At 34.3% G+C, this 22949-nt stretch overlaps 1 protein-coding gene and 4 long non-coding RNA genes across 5 annotated transcripts in view; 1 reads left to right on the top strand and 4 right to left on the bottom strand.

Annotated features, from left to right (window-relative positions):
- hwt (heavyweight) overlaps positions 1-22949 on the top strand; it is a 350931-nt gene that overhangs the window by 205329 nt on the left and 122653 nt on the right. The window lies entirely within an intron of this gene.
- LOC135848148 (uncharacterized) lies at positions 14-4814 on the bottom strand. The gene is made up of 2 exons (XR_010559318.1): positions 3945-4814; positions 14-133 (listed from the first exon to the last, which is right to left on the bottom strand). It is a non-coding gene; the product is annotated as an uncharacterized LOC135848148 (long non-coding RNA).
- Positions 7919-12807, bottom strand: LOC135848093 (uncharacterized). The gene is made up of 3 exons (XR_010559311.1): positions 12334-12807; positions 8215-10557; positions 7919-8051 (listed from the first exon to the last, which is right to left on the bottom strand). It is a non-coding gene; the product is annotated as an uncharacterized LOC135848093 (long non-coding RNA).
- Positions 16281-17905, bottom strand: LOC135847500 (uncharacterized). The gene is made up of 2 exons (XR_010559184.1): positions 17481-17905; positions 16281-16431 (listed from the first exon to the last, which is right to left on the bottom strand). It is a non-coding gene; the product is annotated as an uncharacterized LOC135847500 (long non-coding RNA).
- Positions 20779-22316, bottom strand: LOC135847509 (uncharacterized). Its single transcript, XR_010559185.1, has 2 exons — positions 21422-22316; positions 20779-20966 (listed from the first exon to the last, which is right to left on the bottom strand). It is a non-coding gene; the product is annotated as an uncharacterized LOC135847509 (long non-coding RNA).

Here is a 22949-nt window from a genome sequence, read left to right as displayed (position 1 = left end):
AGAAATCGATAACTCGGCGACTAAAAATTTTATTACCAGTGAAAAATATATCTATATTTTAAAAATAAACAATTTTATTCCATTTATTTATCGAGCTAAAAAATACATACGTCCTTTTCAAATTCCAAGTCACCTGTAAAAAAAGAGAAAAAATTACTTTAGAGAAATCTTCAGCTCACTTGACAACTTCTTAGGTACTTATATTAAGGAAGTATAAAAATCCATAAACATATGAACAGTTTGATTTGTACGTAAGTAACGAACAGTATGGGACCGAGAAACGGTATGAAAAACAAAACACCCAGTAGTAGTCCTAAAATATCGGTTAAAATATCGAAAATACGAGCCAGCTCGGGCATTAAGGCTACCACCGATTGAAATCGAGAATCGATGAAGCACAAGGTGAAAATGACTGCGTAAAATTTGAGCACTTTTACATTCATGATGATTAATGATTGATTTATTGCACTAATTACGTATGAAGTCTCGCAGAGAAAAGAAAAAAAATTTGAGACGCGAAAATAAAAACGTGGAATGAACTAAAATTAGCTCGAATACAAAGTTGGCGAGTATTCTGGGGCGATACGTACCTTACTTAGTATATCCATTTTGTCGCAAGTGCTGTCATCCATTATCATTAGAGAAGAGGTATCGATATAATCGAGTCAATCAAATACATATTATGTTGTATTTTTACGACTCTCGATCGGGAATATTAGGTGGCTATTTTGTGGAAAATATACCGAATCAGAAGGGTTTTGATTGACTGGTCAATAATTTTCGCATTCGATAAACGTGTCATTGTCAGCGGAAATTGATACCATTATGGGAAAAGCATCGTCGAAGCTGAGATATATGTACTGTATATTATGTATTGTTGTACTACATTTCGACGAGTTGACGTGATAGAAATGTTTGTATTGTGTATTTTGTTGAAAAAGATGGCTTTATAGGGATTTGAAATGACTGTGTCAGAGTGAATTTTTTAATAGAATGATTCTGAAAGGTATTTTTGATGAAGTTGTCTGAATGTGATTTTGTTGGATGGTGAATCGTTCGCGAACGAAGAAATTACTTTCGAGAAGAAATAAATTGTGCTTGAGATATTTTTTTATTGTACAATTGTTACTCGTATTTCGTATTGTAATCTTTTCATGACGTTTTTTAACGTAAGTTCAAAAAATGAACGATATTGTAGGAATGGTCTGTGATCGAATCATTTTTGAACGAATAATATTTTTGTAGCATAGTTTTTCTCTTGGCTAGTTTCACTTCTTGGTCATGCCATCTTCGAAATGCTCGTGAATTTCGATCAATTTTTGAACAAATTCGTTCAATTGTGATTGAGTTATTTGTGAACGAATCGAATCCATTGTATCGTGATATTTTACTTTGAATCATTATTGATCCAAATAATGATTCGAGTCACTAAATGAATCAGAACTTTGGATATGAATCATTCACGAACGAAAAAAAATCCCAATAATTTTGCTTGCATGTTTCGTTCTCAGAGGATTCAGTCGTTCGTGAACGATTTTATGGAGGAAGTGAATCGTTTACGAACGAAAAAATCTGAAAAATTTTAGCGTGCAATATTATGCTGAAGAAAATCTAAAATTTTCATTTGTCAATTTGATGACTTGGTTTTAGAAGATTCAGTCGTTCGTGAACGACTCGATAAAAAAAGTGAATCGTTTGCGAACGAAATAACAAATCTTTAAAATTTTGGCGTGTAATGTTGTGCAGAAAAAAATTTGAAATGTTCATTTGTCAACTTGATGAATCGTTCTCAGAAGATTCTGTCGTTTGTGAACGATTCAATGTAGAAAGTGAATCGTTTGCGAACTAAAAAACAAATCTGAAAAATTTTGGCATGTAATGTTATGCAGAAAAAAATTTGAAATGTTCATTTTTCAACTTGATGACTTCGGTTTCAGAAGATTCAGTTGTTCGTGAACGATGCAATCTAGAAAGTGAATCGTTCGCGAACGAAAAGCAAAATTTTTTGCGTGTAATATTGAAAAAATCGTTATTTGCACGTTTATTCATTCATTCTCAAACGATTCACTCACTTTAATGAACGATACAACGTATGGATGGATCATGGATGGAATCCTTCGCAAACGTAAAAAGTGTCAGAAAAATTGTTATACCATATTATACCTATGATGAAATAAATTACCGCATGTCAACTTGATGACTCGTTTTCAGAAGGTTCAGTCGTTCGTGAACGATTCAATGTAGAAAGTGAATCGTTCGCGACCGAATAAAAAAAATCAAAAAAGTTCAGCATGTTATTTTTTCGATGAAAAATTTCAAAATTTCATTTCATTTGTCATTTTGATAACTCGTTTTCAGAAGAGTCAGTCGTTCGTGAACGATTCAATGTAGAAAGTGAGTCGTTCGCGAACGAATAAGAAATCGAAAAATTTCAGCATGTAATTTTTTTGTAGGAATTCATTTGTCATTTTGATGACTTGTTCTCAGAAGATTCAACCGTTCGTGAACGATTCAATGTAGAAAGTGAATCGTTCGCGACTGAATAAAAAAAATCAAAAAAGTTCAGCATGTTATTTTTTCGATGAAAAATTTCAAAATTTCATTTCATTTGTCATTTTGATGACTCGTTCTCAGAAGATTCAGTCGTTCGAGAACGATTCAATGTAGAAAGTCAGTCGTTCGCGAACGAATAAGAAATCGAAAAACTTCAGCATGTAATTTTTTTGAAGAAATTCATTTGTCATTTTGATGACTTGATTTCAGAAGATTCAACCGTTCGTGAACGATTTAATGTAGAAAGTGAATCGTTCGCGAACGAATAAAAAAAATCAAAATATTTCAGCGTGTTATTTTTTTGAAGAAAAATTTCAAACTTTCATTTGTCATTTTGAATTTTGATGACTTGTTCTCAGAAGATTCAGTCGTTCGTGAACGATTCGATGTAGAAAGTGAATCGTTCACGAACGAATAAAAAAAATCAAAAAAGTTCAGCATGTAATTTTTTTGAAGAAAAATTTCAAACTTTCATTTGTCATTTTGATGACTTGTTCTCAGAAGATTCAGTCGTTCGTGAACGATTCAGTGTAAAAAGTGAGTCGTTCGCGAACGAATAAGAAATCGAAAAATTTCAGCATATAATTTTTTTGAAGTAATTCATTTGTCATTTTGATGATTTGTTCTCAGACGATTGAACCGTTCGTGAACGATTCAATGTAGAAAGTGAATCGTTCGCGAACGAATGAAAAATCAAAAAAGTTCAGCATGCAAGTTTTTTGAAGAATAATTTTAAAGTTTCATTTGTCATTTTGAATTTTGATGACTTGTTCTCAGAAGATTCAGTCGTTCGTGAACGATTCATTGTGGAAAGTGAATCGTTCGCGAACGAATAAAAAAATCAAAAAATTTCAGCAATGTAATTTTTCTGATGAAAAATTTCAAACTTTCATTTTGTCATTTTGATGACTTGTTCTCAGAAGATTTAGTCGTTCGTGAACGATTCAATGTAGAAAGTGAATCGTTCGCTTTATTTAATGAACGATTCGATTCAGGAGGTGAATCATTCGCAAACGAAAACATTCAAGTAGATTATTTTGATTATTTTCAATATTTTTAAATTCTTTATTTTAAATCAGAAAATTTATTGATTCCTAAAACGATTCTTTCAATAAAGGTTCTTCCGTTCGTAAGTGTTAGAACTGCTCCAACTGTGCATGCGAATCATCCGCGAACAAACGAATTATTTTTTCAAGAATTTTGCATGTGATTTCAAAAATGAAATTTTCCTTGCTCCAGCCAGTTGAGTGAATTTGCAATTAGGTGATTCATTCGTTCACAAACGACATAAAAACACGATGACACTTTCCTATCGTGAATCGCATAATTTAATCTACATGTACTTAACTATAAAACATACCCAACCTGTGTAAATTTCGTTTTGCTCTCACCTTCGTATAGATTACTGTTGATTATCGATAATTCACGGTTGGAAAAATACGTAAAAGTCTGCGCCAATAACAAACAACACGTAACCGATGAAAAACAGAGGTCCGATCGGAATCATGAAAAATAACGGTACCAAAAATAATCCGAATACGAATAAAAGCATATTCAAAGACACCACCGATTGCAGATTCGCATCTACAAAGATAAAATTACCGAATGATAAACATACTAGGAGGCCTAGGCCCAAAATGGGCAACAGGTTTCTCAAATTTAGAGCCATTTTTTTGTGCCACGTAACAATTGAACAAAAATCGGTATAGAATTTTTTTACGCGGTTTCAAATATTGCGCAATAGTTGATAGGGTTTCCTGTTCGAGGTTCTCAATAGTTGTTGTTGTTGTTGTTGTTGTTTTTTTTTTACATACAAAAGTTTGATAAGTTTTCTTGTACTTGGTGAATTTGTAAAGGTGAAAATTAGGTGAAATATTGTTTTTGTAGAGCTAGGTAATGGGTTATCTACAAGTGACGAACTTACATGTAAAAAAGAAAAGCTGTTGATGGAATTTTTTGCAAAAAAAAAAAAAAAGAAAAAGATAATGGAATAATATAAGTACTTATGTATTTTAATGAGAAAATGTTAAGCTGGTTAGATTAGCCATCAATTTGCGTAAATTAACAAAACTGAGCAAATTTTTAATTTTTGTTGGCAAAATTGAGCAATTCGTTCTCGAAACATTCATCTTGATTAGTGATTTATTCGTTCCCAAGCGATAGGTACCTATTTGGAAAATTTAGTAGTTGACTGTGGAACATTCATTCTACAGTGATTCTTTCTTTCGCGAACTTTGATGTGAATCGTTCGTTGACCAAAAATCATACTTTACAAAACTTGAAATTTTTTTCGTCTGTATGTACTATGTACTTCGAAAGATTCGTTCGTTAGTCGACGAAATAATAACCCGGTACGCGAATCGTTCGCGAACTGAAAATTGTGGAATAATGTACAATAGGTACATTTTGTATATGGCATAATATTTATTGTGCTCCTTTGGGAATTGAAGGAAAAATAGTAGAATTTTCTTACCGGCCCACCCCACTCTCCAAATTTGAAACAGTGAAATTTCACTGCTTAGCAGTCACGACATTTTGGCTTCTTAAAAGCAGTAGTTTTTTACTGCAAAACAGTAAAATTTACTGAATTGATCAGTTTCACTGACCAATTCAGTAGATTTTTCACTGTTTTGCAGAAAAAAAACTACTGCTTTTAAGAAGCCAAAATGTCGTGACTGCTAAGCAGTGAAATTTCATTGTTTCAAATTTAGAGAGTATTACATGCACTTGTTGCGCAATAATTGCTATAGTTGGGATTTCTTGTTCAAATTTCTCGGCGAGCGAGGTGGCGATGTTCTTTTCTTTTTTCTTTATCATTTTAATGGGTTACTTTTGTCATGTATAAAGCTGAAAATTGGGTGAATTGCATTGTAGATTTCGTAGAACAAGTGGGTTATCTAGTATCTACAAGTGAAATGGCTTGCATTGAAAAACAGAACAGTTAAGATAATATCGAGCGTATACTTTGTTGAGGTCATTATTTCGTATACTTGGAAAAAAGTGATCGATTATCAACGTGGTAATCTATTGAGAAAATTATGAAAGTTTTTGAAAAACATGAATGTAGTGGTTGTACGTAGAAAATCACACTTTTTTCAAAAGCTGTCCAAGTCTTGCTTTTTTTTTTACTAGAAATTGGTAAAAAGTCTCACTTTTTTATCAGGCAATTTCAGAATTGTTCTTATACTTCTTGAAATAGAGTTCTTCAGGCTTTTTTGATTACTGAAAATGAGTATTTTTTTTTGGAAAAAATTGAGTAAGAGCTCTGCACGTTCCCTCTTGAAAAAAATTGTGAACAATCAATGCAGAAAATGTCACACCACAAAAATAGAAATTGGTTTTTAATTTCAAGAAGTTAGAACAATGAAATTGACTGTGTGATAAAAAAGTGAGACTTTTTTTTTTTTTGGTATTCCTATCATACTGCACTTCGAAACTGCTCGTTTTTCCTAAACACCAACCTCACCTACAGCTCAGACCACCTCGCGCTCACTCCACCCGACATGGCCAAAAGTCCCAAGCCCAAAAACCTGAAACCCATAACTCACGCGGGACAACTCACACAAGGGATCCACGGCCCCGGGAGAAGGTGCCGAGAATTTGAATTTATTATTATTTGTTTGTTTCAATTCTGCCCCTTGGTAGAGGCACCCAGCAGCGGGCCAAACTTGGTGGGTACCGACAAACTGTGTCTTGCCTCTGGACAGCAAGGTTTGCAGCAGAGTGTGGTTCTACCTGGAACAGTTTAGCAGCAGATCATATATCATTAAGTACATATCACATAGAACATAACGCATAAACATATATAAAAACAACAAGAGACTTCGTACATGGGAAAGCTTTCCTAGGGCACCGGACTGTGCCTTGGACAGTGACTACTCCCACTGCACAGATGACCCCTGTTGCAGATCAGCATGCCGGAACAGGAACGCAGGAAAAGCAACACAAAACCCGAAAGTGGACCCAAGGCCCACTAACTGCTGCGAAGACTTGACCAACGTTACCCCCAACAGCCAAGGGCTCCATCACTGTTGGTCACTGACCGGACCAATAACGAGAGAATGAAAGGGAAGCCCTGCCAACTGGAGTAAATGCACCATCACATGCCTAGCCAAGGACCACCGACCAAGAGTGACTCCACTACAGAGATCTCTTGCCCGGTCTCCCCCTCAGGATAAAAAGAACTGTTGTTCTTTCACCCAACGATCCAAGGCGCCAGCTCGCAAGACGACTGGATGATAAATCACACTGGGGAAAAAAGGAAGGAACTCGGGAGAAACCACAGGTGACACACGTGGCCTGAGGTAAAGAAAGGATTCTGGCAAACCCTACAAGGGGATTTACCCGTCATTACCAGCAATGTGGCGGAGGCGAGCTTCGTACTCCATGTTGAATCGTTTTAGCCATTCAATCAGCTCCTTGGCAAACGTGTCGAATTCTTTGCTGATGGCTATCTTCCTATTTGTACGGTCGATTAAATCGTACTTAGAAGTGATGAACAAGGATTCCAGACAGTCACACACGATGTGTTCATTTTTCTGTTCTAGACCCCCACACGGGCATTCTCGACTGAATGTGCGATTAATGGTGTGTAGATAATACCTAAACTCGCCATGCCCTGTCAGGATTTGGGAGGACCAATAGTTGCATGTAACATCTGGTGCTTGTAGCCTATCCAAGATATTAGGAAACGTAGTCTTCATAAAAGCGTCATATTTGTCCTAGTCCTTCTGCCACAACCTGATTGTATGCTTTCTCAGCCTATCCTTAACCTCCCTATATGTAAGCCTCAACATTGGTGACATGACATATGTAAACTTCTTTGGCTCTACCTTATACATATAACTCCGGATAGTTGAATGGATACTTCCTAGTTTGGATACCTTTCTTAGCAAAGTATGTTACACCGTTTTCTAGTGAGACTTTATGGAAATTTCTAGGGAAAAAAAGCAAGATTCTGACAGTTACCATGCATAACCATATTCTTTATTCATGTCCTAAGTTTAAAGTCTTTCGACATTTTTTCAAACTCGATCGAGGTGAAAATTCATTTGATATCGATAATCACTCAAGGTTACATGATCAATTATTTCTTACATTCAATTAATTTTAAAAATTTAATTCAATCTTTCAAGTCAAGATTGCCTTTTAATAATATCCGATATTCTCTGTTGAAAAAAACTGATTTAAAAAAAATTCCTTTGAGAATAAAGAACTCAATCCCTTCAATTCCTAGGCTAGGCAGATATCCATACTCAAACTTTATTTAGGTAGGTTGCATATTTTGGAGGAAGGTATGTGCCTCGTTACAAATCAGCGTAGGTATATTGGCTGGCTGAAAGTTGAAGGTAAAATGAAACGAAAATTTTCTAATAACATTGGTTTATTTCTATACGAGAGTTGCCTCAATAATGTGCGTAATGAAATGACAAAAAATTACAATTCATAACATTTTATCGATATGAAATTTTTGACTTTTGATGGCTTCATTCTAAAATCTAAAAAAAACAAACAAACAAAAAAACAAATAAATAATTATAGTTGGAAAATTTTTAATTACCTACAATGTGTACTTTCTGCGAGTACTTTCAAGTTGTAAAATAATGACGAATCGTTTCAATGTTGGGTGAAAAATATGTACGTTAATTTAGATAAATTTACCTCAAAGAATAAGGTAGGCCGCTGCGATAACGAAGATACTCATAAATAAGTAGGAAAAAACCAGGAATGGTCCAACTGGTGGAAAGCAGAGCAGAATCATAGAAATTGATGCGATAACAGATAGAATATAAAATGTTGAAATGGCAAGAAAAGGACCGGCGCAGACTAAAGGCACGTTCAAAAAAATAGACACGGTGGTCAATAACACGATGTTTGCAAGTTTTTTTGAAAAATTCATTTTTTTTTACCGAGGGGTTAAAATGGAAAATTACTACTCGAAAATGGAAAATTTACCCTCGAAGCGGTGTGAAATGCAAAAACCACGAATAAAAAGTATCGAATTCGACTCGATAATGCAATATGTATATTATAGTGGTGCAGGTGAGCTTGTTTTTGTTATAAGGTGTGCTCGTTAAGATACGATCAGTGACATGCAGTGTAAATACATATATGTAAGTGATTTTCTTAAAAATGATAACTCAGTTTTCAAAGTGCCTTGCTTTTGTACAGTACCATGTACTTGCACATGTTTAACGATAGGGATGATAATTTTGTAGATATGTGTTTGCTTGCAGTTGATTGGGAAGGTTATCTTGTGACCTTTTGGTCTTATTGGACGCAAAAAGTGAAGAACAAGATTTATGGATGTGATTTTTATTCAATTTTGGAATAAATTATGTGCAGACTTTTGGTACGAGAAGTGATTTTTCGAAGGAGAAATCTACATATAAACGTCAGTATCATTAATTGTTTCTAGAAAAATTAGGTCTCGGGACTCGATTGGGGGGGGGGGGGGCTTAGCATGTGCCAATTTCTCTTAATCTGAATCAGTCTGTAGGGAAAATACGTTCCGCTGACTGATTGGTGTAGGTAGATGGAATTGTTCCAAAATTTCTCTGATTAAGATCGAGGAAATACGGTTTCTAAAAAAGTTCATTTATTAATTATTTTGTTTCGTTGTGATTTGATTTTTCACATTAAAAAAACAAAAAAGGAAAGAAATGAAAAAATTCAAGTTTTTGTAAATTTACCTCAATAAGGATCCGGTTCGAAGTAATATGCCTTATGATTAAATAGAGACTGAAAAATAAATACAAGATGAAGAGAATCGGTCCGAATGGCGGTAAGAAAAAGAGAAATTGTTAGAAATACTGCAACGAAAAGAAGAAAAAAGAACGTCACTGCAGCGAAAACTGGACCAGCGCTGACCAAAGACACGTTTGAAAAAATGGCTACGACGGCCACTAACAAAGGTCATTTTGAGCTTTCTTTCTCTTTCTACGGATGAAAGAAAGTTACCATAACTCGAAAGCACAAACACTTATTTATGTGCCTTGAAATTCGACTCGATATAATTTCACAGTGTTGTTGGTCAGGTTTAGGTGCTCGTTGAGGTATTTATCTTCGAAAAGGTTTCGAATGTTTTGATTTCGTTTCAACTTTCTATGTACATGCCTAGTTTTTGTATAAACATATTGTGCTTGCCTATTTAAACGAGATAACAGAGTGATAATTTTTTTCACAGATAGGTAGGTTGAGGTTCGGTGTTTTTCGGTTTGTTGGGGAATTATCGAGTGATTTTTTAAGGCGCAAAAAATTTATTTCTTGAAGTTCGGTTTCAAGTTCAATAAGTTATTGGTTGATGAGAACAAGGTCAGGAAAGGAATGGAGAATGGTTTTGGGTGAAATTGGGCGATATAGGTTTACATTTATCGCAAAAATACAACTCATGTGGTTACATTTTTTCTGAAAACCCGAACGAATGCATTTTTTTGATGGAACTTTGATATGTAAGATTTTTTTCAACTTTGGCCAACTTGTCCCAGCTTTTGTTCACAAAGTGGAAAACAAATTAATCAAAATTGAATCCAAGCTGAAAGATAGTGAGAGCTTGACCAAAATAAGGGGGTTGAATGGAGATGGACCTTGGGTCAATATTCGCGAATGTTCAAATTTTTGGCAGGAGGTAAAGAGGGGTGAAAAAAAAACAAAAAAATTGAACTAAAAACCAATTGATAGGAGATCAAAAGTTTTATAACGTATCTACCTATCCAAAAGTCAATCTATTGGAACAATTTGGAGGGGAGAAAACTGGAGGTTTCATGGATTTTTGACCTCGAAAAATCTTATTAATAATTGATCAGTAAAAAAAATATAATAATTTGTCGGAAATATTGGTGTATGTATTTCTACAAAAGCTGTTCTTAATACATATGTATATTTAAGTAATATCGTCTAAAAGTATGGTAAGTATAAATTCTACTCGTATTTGTTGCTTTGTAGAAATATGTGGCAACGGAATTTTTCAAGTCGTTGAAACTTCCTAGTAATGCTGACTTCATTCTGAAATGTAAAAAAGTAAAAAAAATATTGTATCATCTTGTGTGGTTTTTGGTAATGCTCTAAAGGTAAAATTTTCTGGGGGACTTTCAGCCAAAATTTAAAGTTGGAAAATGAAAAAAATAACCGAGTGCTTTACTTTGAAGGGCAGGGTGTCTAAAGGTCCTGCAAGTCCTGCAAAAATCCTGCTTTTTGCCAATGAGTACTGCAAGTCTTGCAGTTGTCCTACTTTTTATTACGTTTCATCAAAAAGTCCTGCTTCTTTTCAATCAGACTTCAGATTTTCAGTTCATTTCTCCTTTTATCTGAATTTTGAGAAAATGTTGTTAAAAAGGGCTCATTTGCGGATTTTTTTTTTGGAACATGACTGACACCATTTTTGAGAGCGTTTGCCCATATTTTTCCAAATTAAAAACATTACTGTTCAAATTCGAGAAATGTTCAAAGTTTAAATGAGAAAAATAAACTCCTTCCTGCATAAAGTAACTATTTTTTTCTTATTTCTCAAAACATGAATTTTTGAAAGCTTTTGGTCTCGCTTCATTCGGGCTCGTTTGCTTAAGTATATTTTTCAAGTTTGAATTTAAAAAGAAAATCGTCATTCAAATTTTAAAATTTTAAAGCAAAATGATAAACACCCAATTTTTTACGCTAGAAGACATCGTTTTTATACCTCTAGAAATTTTCAACTAATTTTCTCGAGAGCTTTCGCTCGGACCAATTTGCTTATCTTTTTCAATTTTGATTTTTTTTTTCAAATCATCATTCGAATTTTAAAATTTTAAACCAAAATAATAAATTTCTTATAGTTAAGTAACTCATGACACAAAAAACCGTCGCTTCTTATACCTCTCGAAATTTACAGATTTCAATGAGAAATGAAAATTTGTGTACTTGCGTTAAATGAATACATGTTAGGCAAAATTATATCTACCTATTAAATGACAAAAAATGACAAAATTGTTATTTTATCTCTCAAATATTTATTTTACTTTAAAACTTGCCGTTTTATTTTGAAGTAATTGGTATATTTTTTTTGCAACTGTCATTCAAATTTTCCATTAATTTTTTTTTATATTTTTAAAAAAGTGGTTACGTTGAAAAACGTTTTTTATTCGCATAATTTCATTACATTAGTGAAAACCTTTAAGGTGAAAATGAAATCGAAAATTGAAATGATAAAATTATATATATAAACTTTGACTCGTCCACCCCTCCTTTAAAAAAAAATCCCAAGTGTTTAAAAGATGTCCTGCTGAAAGTTCTGATAAAGTCCAGTTTTTTTATTTTGAAATTTTATTAGACACCTTGAAAAATTTACCCACGAGTTCTCTCGATCAAAGACATTCATGTGACATAAACTAGACAGAAATTTTTCATAGGCGTGGTACATCTTGTATAAATTAATGCAATAGGTAAGTGATTAATGCATTTATAAATGGGATAAGACAGTATACGAGATAACATTTAGTTTCAGAATAAAGAAAATTCAATTTGAACTTTTGGTGTGAGAAAATATAACAGTGATTTTTCTGTTACAATTCCTCTCGTCCCAAAAATCCAATGACTTCATACCACAAATAAGTAGGTAAAGGTATGTACTTTCTCAATCTGATCGAAGTCCCGATAAAAATTAGTGGACATTGTTCGCAATTTTTTTGTTCGATTAAAGCAACATGCTTCTGGTAACACTTATTTGTGGAGACGGAATAGAATAATCACTAGATGAAATTTACTACGGCTACATACATATTTAAAAAGGTACATAGGTACGTTTACCTTAGGGTAACGGAAGAAAGAACGCTACAACTATGATGAAGATAGCCGCACCGACATAGAGGAAGAAAGAGGGTGGGAAAATTATGAAGAGAAAACCTATAGTAAAGCCAATCGTAACTAGAATATAGAACGCGCTTGTGGCAGTTAAAAGTAAGGCGCTAACTAAAGACACGTTCAAAAAAAAGGCCACAATGACCATCAACGCAACGGTTGCGAATTTACTCAACGAAAAAACCATATTTTTCTTCTTCTTTTTTGGATTAAAAAAATGAAACCAAGTTGAACTCGAAATTGAAACTTGACGCTCGTCGAAACAGTGCAACTACGAAAGCGCGAACTATAAGAACAAACTAGTATTATAGAGTTCTACAATATTTCAGGTCTACTTATATAGTTTTTTTTGGCGCTCGTTAAGATATCTTCGAAAAGAATCTAAGTGCTTTTCCCTGCAAAAGATAATTTCCTAATGTTCTAGTTTTCGTATTTAACAACATAGTAACCACTTTTTTTTTCGGGTACAAGTTTTTTTAGGTTCCTAGGAAAGTTATCAGGTGGATTTTTATTGACGTAAAAGAATAAATCGCAGTTTTGAAATTGTGCTATTGCGATAGCGACATCGACAATGGTGGAGAAAATGGCGCAATTTATCATTATGGGTTGGTTTTTGTGTTTTTGTGAAGGACAGGTTTGGTTTCAAGTGCTGATTAGATTTCTTGTATGATAATTCTACAGAATTTGAATTTTAATTAGCAGCTTTCGAATCTGCAGGGATTTTTAAACGTTTCAATGTTGCTAAAATTGTCCTAGTCTTGTTTTTTTTTCAACGAAAAAATTGCAAAAAAATGTAATTTTGTTGCCAACACGTAAGTTATTTCCTAAAATTGCTGCCTGTTGCAATAATTATCAAGTAACTTTTTAGCAAAATTGCTTATGACTTTTACTTTTTTTCTAAAATTATCAAAAAAATCTCGCTTTCTTGCCAGAAATAGCCAAAATCCGTCTCAAAAAGTTCTGTTTTTTGCTAAAATTGTCAAAGTGCTGCTTTTATTGACAAAATTTGTGAAATTTTTTTAAATTTGTAACAAAACTGCAAAAAACTTAGCAAAAAATGTGAAAAATTACTCAAGTCTTGTTTTTTTTTTTTTTGCTAGAAATTGCCATAAAGTTTAAATTTTTTCTTCTTGAAACTGAAATCCAGAACATTTTAATTATATTTTGTAGAGTTCTTTTTTTGTGATTTTTTTCTGCTTTAAAATGTTTTTCTCACGCTCTGTGGTTTCGTTTTTTGGTCACTTCTTTTTCTCTCTCTCTTGTGCAGTCGGCAATACTATCTAAATTCCCTTCTTGTCCCAATATTCGAGGAACTTCATCCTCTCGTCATCAATTGTCTGGTCCAGTTTGTCTGCGTCAAAGTCACCACATAATCAACACCTGAAAAGGTGTCTGTCATCTTGTACCTCGCCACATTCGCATAGATCGTCATCAGCCAAGTTCCATCTGTATAGATTGGATTTTGAGCGTGTTGTTCTGCTTCTAACTCTATTCAGGGTTTTCTGGAGGCTGTACTTCAGTTGGTTGCCTGGGGGCAATGATTTGCTCATAGTATTGCTACCTGATGCTGTGTTCCAGATTTGACAGAATTCAACTTTGGCAGGAGCACTTAATTCATTCACTGTTCTCAGGAAGCTGTGTCTAGATTTCAGTGTGCTCTTTGGTAATTCGTTGTAGCCATGCATGGGGTGTAGGGGGTTCCCTACGTACCTCTGGTGGTGCAATCCCTGCAAGACAATGCAGAGCTGTAAGTGGAGTTGGTCTCTGGCATCCTGTCACCTATCGACAGGCTTCATTCAGTGGCATATCTACTTTTTTAGCATGTGCTGATTGTCGCCATGCTGGGCAAGTGTATTCTGCAACTGAGTAACACAGCGCTGGTGCTGATGTAACCAGCACCTGTGGTTTAGCTCCCCATCTGCTACCTACCAGCTTTTGTATCAGGTTTGTTCTAGCAGCCACTTTCATTTTGGGTTTTTCACAGTGTTGCTGGTAGGTGAGTGATCTATCCAGTGTCACTCCTAGATATTTGGGGTGGTCATTTTTAAAGCTCTTTAATACAAGTATGGAAATAGATTATGCTCTTAAGAAAGTCATAGCATTTTACGTAAGTTTTATGTACTGCGCACGCATCAAATCAGCTGTTCACATACAACGTTGCACCCCATTGGTTGCTCCACAGTGTGATGACACCAACCTGCCATGCGCAGTTCGTAACATATACATAAAATGCTATGACTTTCTTAAGAGCATACTCTATTTCCATACTTGTATTAAAGAGCTTTAGTCATTTTGATTCAGTGCAGTGTTTCCCCATTGGATGTTGAGCTGTCTCTTGGCCTCACAGTTTCGCAGGTGGAACAAACAGGTTTCTGTCTTGGAACTTGGATGGATTTGGCTTAAGGTGGTTGGCTTTATAGCATATGTTGAGTTCTTCTATTGCCTGATTCAGTGTGTCTTCCACCTCTACAAATGTGTTACACTGTGCTGTGTGCGCCAAGTCATCTGTATAAAGGAAGCGACGTGCAGGACCTCCAATTTGTTGGACATTGGTGTAGATATTAAAAAGGATGGGTGACAGGACACTTCCCTGCGGCAAGTTGTTCTTTTGCCTTCCCCAAGTGCTATTCTTTCCATCTAAAGTCACATAGAACTTCTGGTCTTTAAGCAGTGTTGTGATGATTTCTGTAAATTTCTAGTCCCTAGTCAGTTCATAAATCTTGTACCAAAGTATTGGATGACACACTGTGTCAAACGCTGCAGTGGAGTCCACAAACACAGCGCCAGTGACCTTGCACTGTTCAAAACCATCCTATATGTGCTGTGTTAAACTCAAGACCTGACCAGTACAAGATTCCCCAGGTCTGAAACCTGCCTGCTGACTGATTAGGTTTTTGTCAATATGCTCAGCTACTTGATTTGGGACCACCCGCTCAAATATCGTGTACAGATAGCATAGTAATCATATAGGGTGGTAACTTTTAGGGTCATCGGGGGTCTTTGCCTAGCTTCTGGATAGCAATGACGTGGGCCTGCCTCCATGATCGAGGTATTTTTGATGTTTCTACACAGGTGTTGTACAATTCCTGGATCCAAGTAACAGTTTTTGGCCCGAAATGTTTTATCTGCTCCACATACATTTTATCAACACCGGCTGCTTTTCAATTTTTGGCTGAACATATAGCTGCTGTGACCTGGGAGTATGTGAACAGTGATGAAAAGTTATTCACTTCCTCTGCATGGTTATGAGTAATTACGAGTAATTTTCTTGCTTTTAACACTACCAGTTGTCTTTCCATCCATGAGCAGCTGGTGAGCAATCTGATTTGCTGTTGTCCGAGTGAAACTGCTTGCTTAACTTTTTTCTCCATTCAGTCTTTTGAGCAGATGCCATGCTCTTCGACTGTCCTTGCCAAAATTGAGATCTTCCACCAGTCCCTGCCAGTTCTCCTGCCTTGACTAAGCTATCTCCGCTGCAAGTTTATCTCCAAGCTCTATGGTATCATCATCAAAAGGATTTTCATTAAATTTATCAACATATTCGTTGTACTGTGTGATTAGGCTTGGTTTCATACCAGGGATGTAATCTTTCTTTGCTCCTCTTGGGATGTGCTTGACTGAGATTCGTTTTTGAGATTTTTTGGTTACCCAAGTTTGCTACTTTTATCAATTTAAAAAAAAAATCACTTGAGAATAAAAAACTTGGTCCCTACAAATTCTAGGTTAGGCAAATATTCGTTCTTGAACTTCAGGTTGGTTGCCTAGTTTCCAATTTTAAGGAAGGTACTCCTTTACGGATCAGCCTGTGTTGCCTGGCTGAAAGTTGATTATGAGAATAACTACCATCGTAACTTGATGAAAAAAAAGATGGTAAAATGAAAGAAACGAAAATTCCCTGAAAAAATACATCGGTTTTATTTCTATACGAAAGTTGCCTCAAATGACAAAACATAACAATGCAAATAGTTTTATTTTCTTGCTACTAGAAAATTTGTGATGACGATGTTTTTTCATTTGTGGAAACTTCTGGTTTTTCATGGCTTCATTCTGAAACATAGAAAAGAAAAGGAATAATCATTTTAGTAGTTGGAAAATTTTTAATTACCTACAATGTGTACTTTCTGCGAGTACTTTCAAGTTGTAAAATACGACAAATCGTTTCGGTCTTGGGCGAAAAAAAAGAATAGGTTAAATTTACCTCAAGGAATAAGGTAGGCCGCTGCGATAACGAAGATATTTATAAATAAGAAGAAGAAAACTAAGAACGGTCCAACTGGCGGTAAGAAGAGCAAAAACATAGAAACGGATGCGATAGAGGCCATAATATAAAATGTTAAACTGGCAACAATAGGACCGGCGCAGACTATAGACACGTTCAAAAAAATAGACACAGTGGTCAATAATACGATGTTTGCAAGTTTTTTCAACAAAAAATACATTTTTTTTCGAAGGGTTTAAAAATGGAAAATTGCAACTCGAAGGTGAGAAATTTACGAAGCTATGTGAAATGCAAAAACTCGTATAAAAAGTTTAGAATTCGGCTCGGTAATGCAAATATGTCGTGGTGCTGGCGAGCTTGTTTTTGTTGTAAGGTGCTCGTTAAGATATCTTGACATGTATAATGTAAATACATATAAGTGATTTTCTCAAATATGATAATTCCTTTTCAAAGTGTCTCGCTTTTGTATGTACATGTACCTGCACCTGTTTAACGACGGGAGTGATAAGATAATATGTGTTTGTCTGCAGTCGGTTGGGAAGGTTATCTGGTGACCTTTCGGTCTTATTTGACGCAAAAAGTGAGAAACAAAGTTATGGGCGTGATTTTATTCAGTGAGAAAACAGCATACTGATTTAGCGAAGGTGGAATCTGGATGAGTCATTAAATGTGTCTGGAAAAATTGGGAGTGTGACTCGATATCCAGGACTTCGCATGTGCCAGTGTCTCTCTCTTAATCTGAATCAGTCTCTAGGGAAAATACATTCCTTTGATTCTATTGTTTCAAAGTTCTCTGATGATTCAGATTGAGGAAATATGGTTCCTAAAAAAGGTCATATTTAGTTTCAACAGAAAAAAAAAGTTTCTATAAATTTACCTCAAGGATCCGGTTCGAAGTAATGCTTGATGATTAAATAGAGACTGAAAAACAAATACAAGATGAAGAGAATCGGACCGAGTGGCGGTAAGAAAAAGAGAAATGTTATAGATATTGCAATGACAAGAAGAAAAAAGAACGTCTCAGCAGCGAAAACTGGACCAGCGCTGACTAAAAACACGTTTAAAAAAATGGCCACGATGGCCACCAACGCGATATTCGCGAGTTTACTCGACGAGAAGGTCATTTCAGCTTTCTTCATCTTTTTAGGGCTGAAAAAAGAACGTTAAAGTGACTTGAAAGCGAATGCAACCGCGAAAGCACAAAGTAATTTGTGTACAATTTGCACCTTAAAATTCGACTCGATAATTTCACAGTGTTATTGGTCAGTTTGAGGTGCTTGTTAAGATATGTTATATGTTATATCCTAGAAGGGGTTCCAAGTATTTCAATTTCGTTTCAACTTTTCTATTTATTTGTATCTACCTAGCTTTTGTATAAACGTGTACCTAGCTATTTAACGAGATAACAACAGAGTGATAATTTTTTTTACAGATAGGTAGGTTAAGGTGTGTGTTTTTCTGTCAGTTGGGAAAATTATCGAATGACCTTTTAAATTGGTGCGAAAAAGAATTATTTCTGATTGTTGAATTTCAAGTTCAATCAAAGGTTGGTGAAAAGAAGGTCAGAAAGGAATGGAGGATGGTTTTATGTAAAATTGGGCGGTCAATTTTTATCATTCTGGTGATTTTAAGTGCACATTTTCTCTGATGTAATTTTAGCCTACTTTTGAGAATCGAAAATTAAGGGAAAATTACTGATTGATCAAAATAAATCAAAAATCGGGTTTTTGAGCTTTTTCCCCTCTAAAATCGAAAAAATCTCGAATTACGTAACTACTTATCTGTAGTCTAAGCGAATTTATAGAACAAAAATCAAATCAAATCGGGAAAAATCCTGTAAAACGTATTGTTCTGCAAAAAGTGTTTATACCTAAAGATCTCGTTTGGTATTTCAAAAAAAATCAATCTCCCTTGATTTTTAGTAAAAAATTTCGCTATATAATTTTTGTGGATGGGTCGCTCATTATTTTTCCAATTTCTGTTTGAAAGACAAGTCAATTGTTTTCCTCAAAGTTACGTTTTAGAATATGTAATTATGGGTCCTTCGAGTCAGGAAAGGTAATTATTTTTGCTCAATAGCTCTTCTGTTTCAAAAAGTCAGCAAAAAGTCTTACCTTTTTTCGAATTTTCAAATTTGTAAATGCATTTTGTTTCTTGAATTTTCCGCTAGAGTCAATTTGAGTGTAGATCAAGTATACTTTTTTTATTCAAGAGGAGTAGAAAGAATTTATGCTTTTCTGTGCAGTGAAATTTAGAATAATTTGATCGTGTGAACATTGTAAGTATTTGAAATTGACATGATAATAACTCCTTCATAAAATTATAATATGCAACCGTGCTGACTGCAACGAAGCGGAATTTCGTTATGAGACAGCTTTGAAATACATATGATATTTGTGTTGTATAATACATACATATTCATAATATACCTTTTGTACTTTGTAATTTTATCAGGAGACGATTATTGAATGATTTTTTTTTTTAAATTTGTTTCAGGTGAGTGATGAATTTCATACAAGATATTATGCCTATTTAGGAATAAGAAAAACTGAAAAAGTATGTACTTTTCAATTACATACCTATTACTATCATTTGTGAAAATACTTACCCATCCTTCAAGGAACTCACCTGTCGTATGAATTTGAAAAAAAGTTGTTGATTACAAAAAAGAAATAAAAACCAGTTTTCTAGCTGCAAACCAAATCTTTCTTCCTTCTCAGGGATTTACCAAATCATTTCTTAAGCGTTTTTTTTTTGCTTCCATCGTCCCAAATGTATTGGTTTTCATGAGGAAGAAAAATCCTAAAAAAAATTTAGCTTTCCAACTTGAAATTAAGAAAAGCCTTCAAGCCTTCAAGTTTTGAAAACATTTTAAAAAATTGACAATTTTTTCTTCAGAATTCGCCTTTTTTCAAGAAAACTCTTCTTCCGGTCTCTTCCAAGGTATTTTGGCTCCTTGTGTATGTGTAGAGCCTCCTCCCAAGCTGGAAGAAATCTTCGAGAATAAAATGAATCAGAGTTGGTGAAATTGAAAAAAAATATAAATTATATTTCTGTGGCAGAATTCTTCTGAATGGAAGAAGAAACCCTTCTCGGTTCTTTGAACGATGTTGGTATAATTTTATGGTAGCCCCATCTCCCCCCCCCCCATTTCAAAAATGGAATGAAATTATGTTTTTTTCTTTTTGAAAATTTTTTGCCGATTTTATTATTATGATTTTTTGAGATGAATGAAGAAGGGGAGAGGTACAGATTTGGCCTTATTTTTCACTATAAAATTATCTTTCTGGAGATCGATCTTTTCTTTTTATGATTTTGAGATTTTGTTATAAATGCTTTGAAATATGATTTTCTAAGTGGATATGAGGTGATTGGTAACTCATGTTTCGTTTTGAAACTTGATGGGAACAAGGTCCAATTAAAAGTTGAGAATTGTGACAAAATAACATGTCATTTTGGTCATTTTTAATTAGTTGTAAATAAGTATGTACTTCTTCGCTCTGGCTGGGGTTTCCGTTTTCTACGTTTGAAAACTTCGAATTATAAAAACTTCATGGAAATGGGAGCCAAAAATAAAGAAAAAAATGAAAGAGTATCGTAATACCCTTCAAGGAGACCCAACTTTGTGACAAAGAATGAAATTTTTCTTTCAATATTTTTTTTAATATTTTTACTGAAATGTTATTTAAAAAAAATAAAACGATGAAACGGCCAAAAACGAAGGAAAGAGGGAGTAGAGGGAAAAAAATGTATGGGAGGTTTTTTCTCATCAGGGGACATCATCAAAGATCATTAAGAAGAATGACGAGGAATACTTTTTCAAAAAAAAATCAATAATACTCGTAGGTATATTGCTCTTTTTTTTTTTTAAAGGCTGGAATTTTTTTTGAATTAAAACACTCTCAGATTATGCAATTTCAAAAATGAAATTTCGTTATCGAAAAAAAATGTAGGTAGGTACATATGTAGTTGAAAAAAAAACATATCTAATAAAGCCAATTTTCAAAAAAAAAAGGATAATAGGCGAGGTTTGTTCTCTACGCTTCAGTTTGTAAATTTTTTTATCGAAATTCGAATCTCGTAAGATTTGATGGAAACATGGTTCATTTGAAAATTTTAAAATTGTGAAAAGAAAAACCAATCTTAATTAATAAATGAGTAAAATAAAATAATAATTTGTCGGAAACAGAGGTTTATTTTTACTAAAGCTACTCTTAGTATGCATATTCAAATATTAGCTAGATATCTAAAAATTTACTGTAAGTATACGTAAAAATATTCTGTTCATTATATTACGTAGAGACATGTGGGGTGACGGAATTTCTTCATTTTGTTGGAACTTCCGATTAATGCTGACTTCATTCTGAAATGAAAATAAGTAAACGTTTGGTATCACCTTGTGTGGTTTTTATAGGTGCTAAAAGGATAAAATGTTATGAAATTTTTTTATCGAAGTGTTGAAGCGAGATGCTGTTTTAATGTCGAGTAGTGAATATTTGAGATTCCTACACGAGGTAATATTTTCAGTACCAGAATAAAGTAAACTTCATTAGGACATTTTATTCTGAATGCACACCTCTCCCTCCTCTCAAAAATCTAATCCTGACTCAACACCACAATATCCTCCACCAATCTGAACAAAGTCCCCCGGTGAAGATTAGTTGACATTTTTTGCAATTTTTTCTGTTTTGATTCAAGGAATGTGGTTTTGCCAAATGCTAATTTTTGTCGATGCGAAATTGGCGAATAAGTAAGATGGGTATCAGCTTAGATGAAATGTACAACCGTTTCAAAAATGAGATGATTAAGTATGTTTACCTTAAGGAAATGGAGCGAAGAAAATCAGGATGGTGAAAAAAATAACGAAACCCGCATAAAAGAAGAAGAAGATCGGTCCGATTGGCGGTATAAAAAAAATTGGAATAAAGAAAAATCCAATTGCAACTAAAAAGAAGAACGTGATAGTAGCAGCTACAGGTTCGGCACTGACTAAAGACACGTTCAAAAACATGGCCACTGCGACCATCAACGCAACAATCGCGAGTTTTCTCAACGAGAAAGCCATTTTTTCTTCTTTTTTTCTTTCGAGAAATGAAAAAAGAAAATCACGGATTACTCGAAAAAGTGAAACTAGACGCCCGAAACAGTGCAAATATATGATCGCGAACAAACTATAGATTTCCACATTGTTACAGGTCTTCTTATATAGTGTTTTTGGCGCTCGTTAAGGTATCTTCGAAGTGATCTATAAGTGCTTTTCCTGAAAATGATAATTTCTTTTTAACGTATCGTGGGTACCTAGCTTTTGTATTTTTTTTACGACTCGGTAATCTCCTTTTTTTTTTGCGGATACGAGGTTTTTCAGGTGGCTGGCAAGGTTATCGGGTGACCTTTTCATTGACGCAAAAGAATAAAGCGCAGTGTTGAAATTGTGCTTTTGTGATAACGACACCGACGGTGATTGAAAAAATTGCGGAATTTATCGCCGGAAGTAGTTTTCCTAGAAATGGAGGTGACGAAAAAATGGGATATTGGATTGGTTTGTGTGGTTTTTGAAGGACAGGTATAAGGTAGTTTGGTTTCAACTCTGAGTTGGCGGTGTATGTTTGTGAGATACATACGAGTTAATAAATTTGAAAGAAAAGGATTTGATTTTGGAAAAAGTTGAGCGAATTTTCTTTTGGGTTTTTGCATGAGAATTTGGTTTCTGAAAAATAGGAAATAGAATTTATTATAGTTTTGTTTTTTTGAATACTTACTCCTGAATCGCCTTTTTTATGATGATGCTGCAAAATATGAATTTGAATTAGCAGCTTTCGAACTTCCAAAGATTTTTGAACGTTTTGATGAAGTGGAATCATTATACTCTTGAAGTGATTTTGTTTTTTGTTTTTCAAATTTGAATGCCCATGTGTATTCTATCAACTCAACTTCTAGCAGGAGTGGGAAAAATCGTGTAAAAATTGATTCGAATCACTAATTACCTTCAATTTCAGTGATTCGAATTACTTCGAATCGCCAATCTGCAGATTCATTTGTAAAATAATTCGAATCACGAATGGCGAATCGTAATTTTTTTTAAAAAAAAACTGTTGATGTTGCCCTCTCTTTGCTTTTTTCTGTCATTTTTTTTCGAAGGTAGGCAAATTTATTCATTGTAAAATTTACTTACTTAATTAAAATTGGGGTTGAACATTGAAATCAAAAACCACTATTTTCATCGGCTGTGAATGAAAAGTTCGAAAATTGAATTGAGGGGGAAAAACTGATTCGAATCATGAAACGCGAATCATTGAAATTTTCGAATCTCGATTCACGAATCATCGCTTCAAGTACTGGAATTTAT

The sequence above is a fragment of the Planococcus citri genome, chromosome 5 (assembly GCF_950023065.1).
Source record: "Planococcus citri chromosome 5, ihPlaCitr1.1, whole genome shotgun sequence".
Taxonomy (NCBI): Eukaryota; Metazoa; Arthropoda; class Insecta; order Hemiptera; family Pseudococcidae; genus Planococcus; species Planococcus citri.
This window is presented reverse-complemented; position numbering and strand designations above follow the sequence as displayed.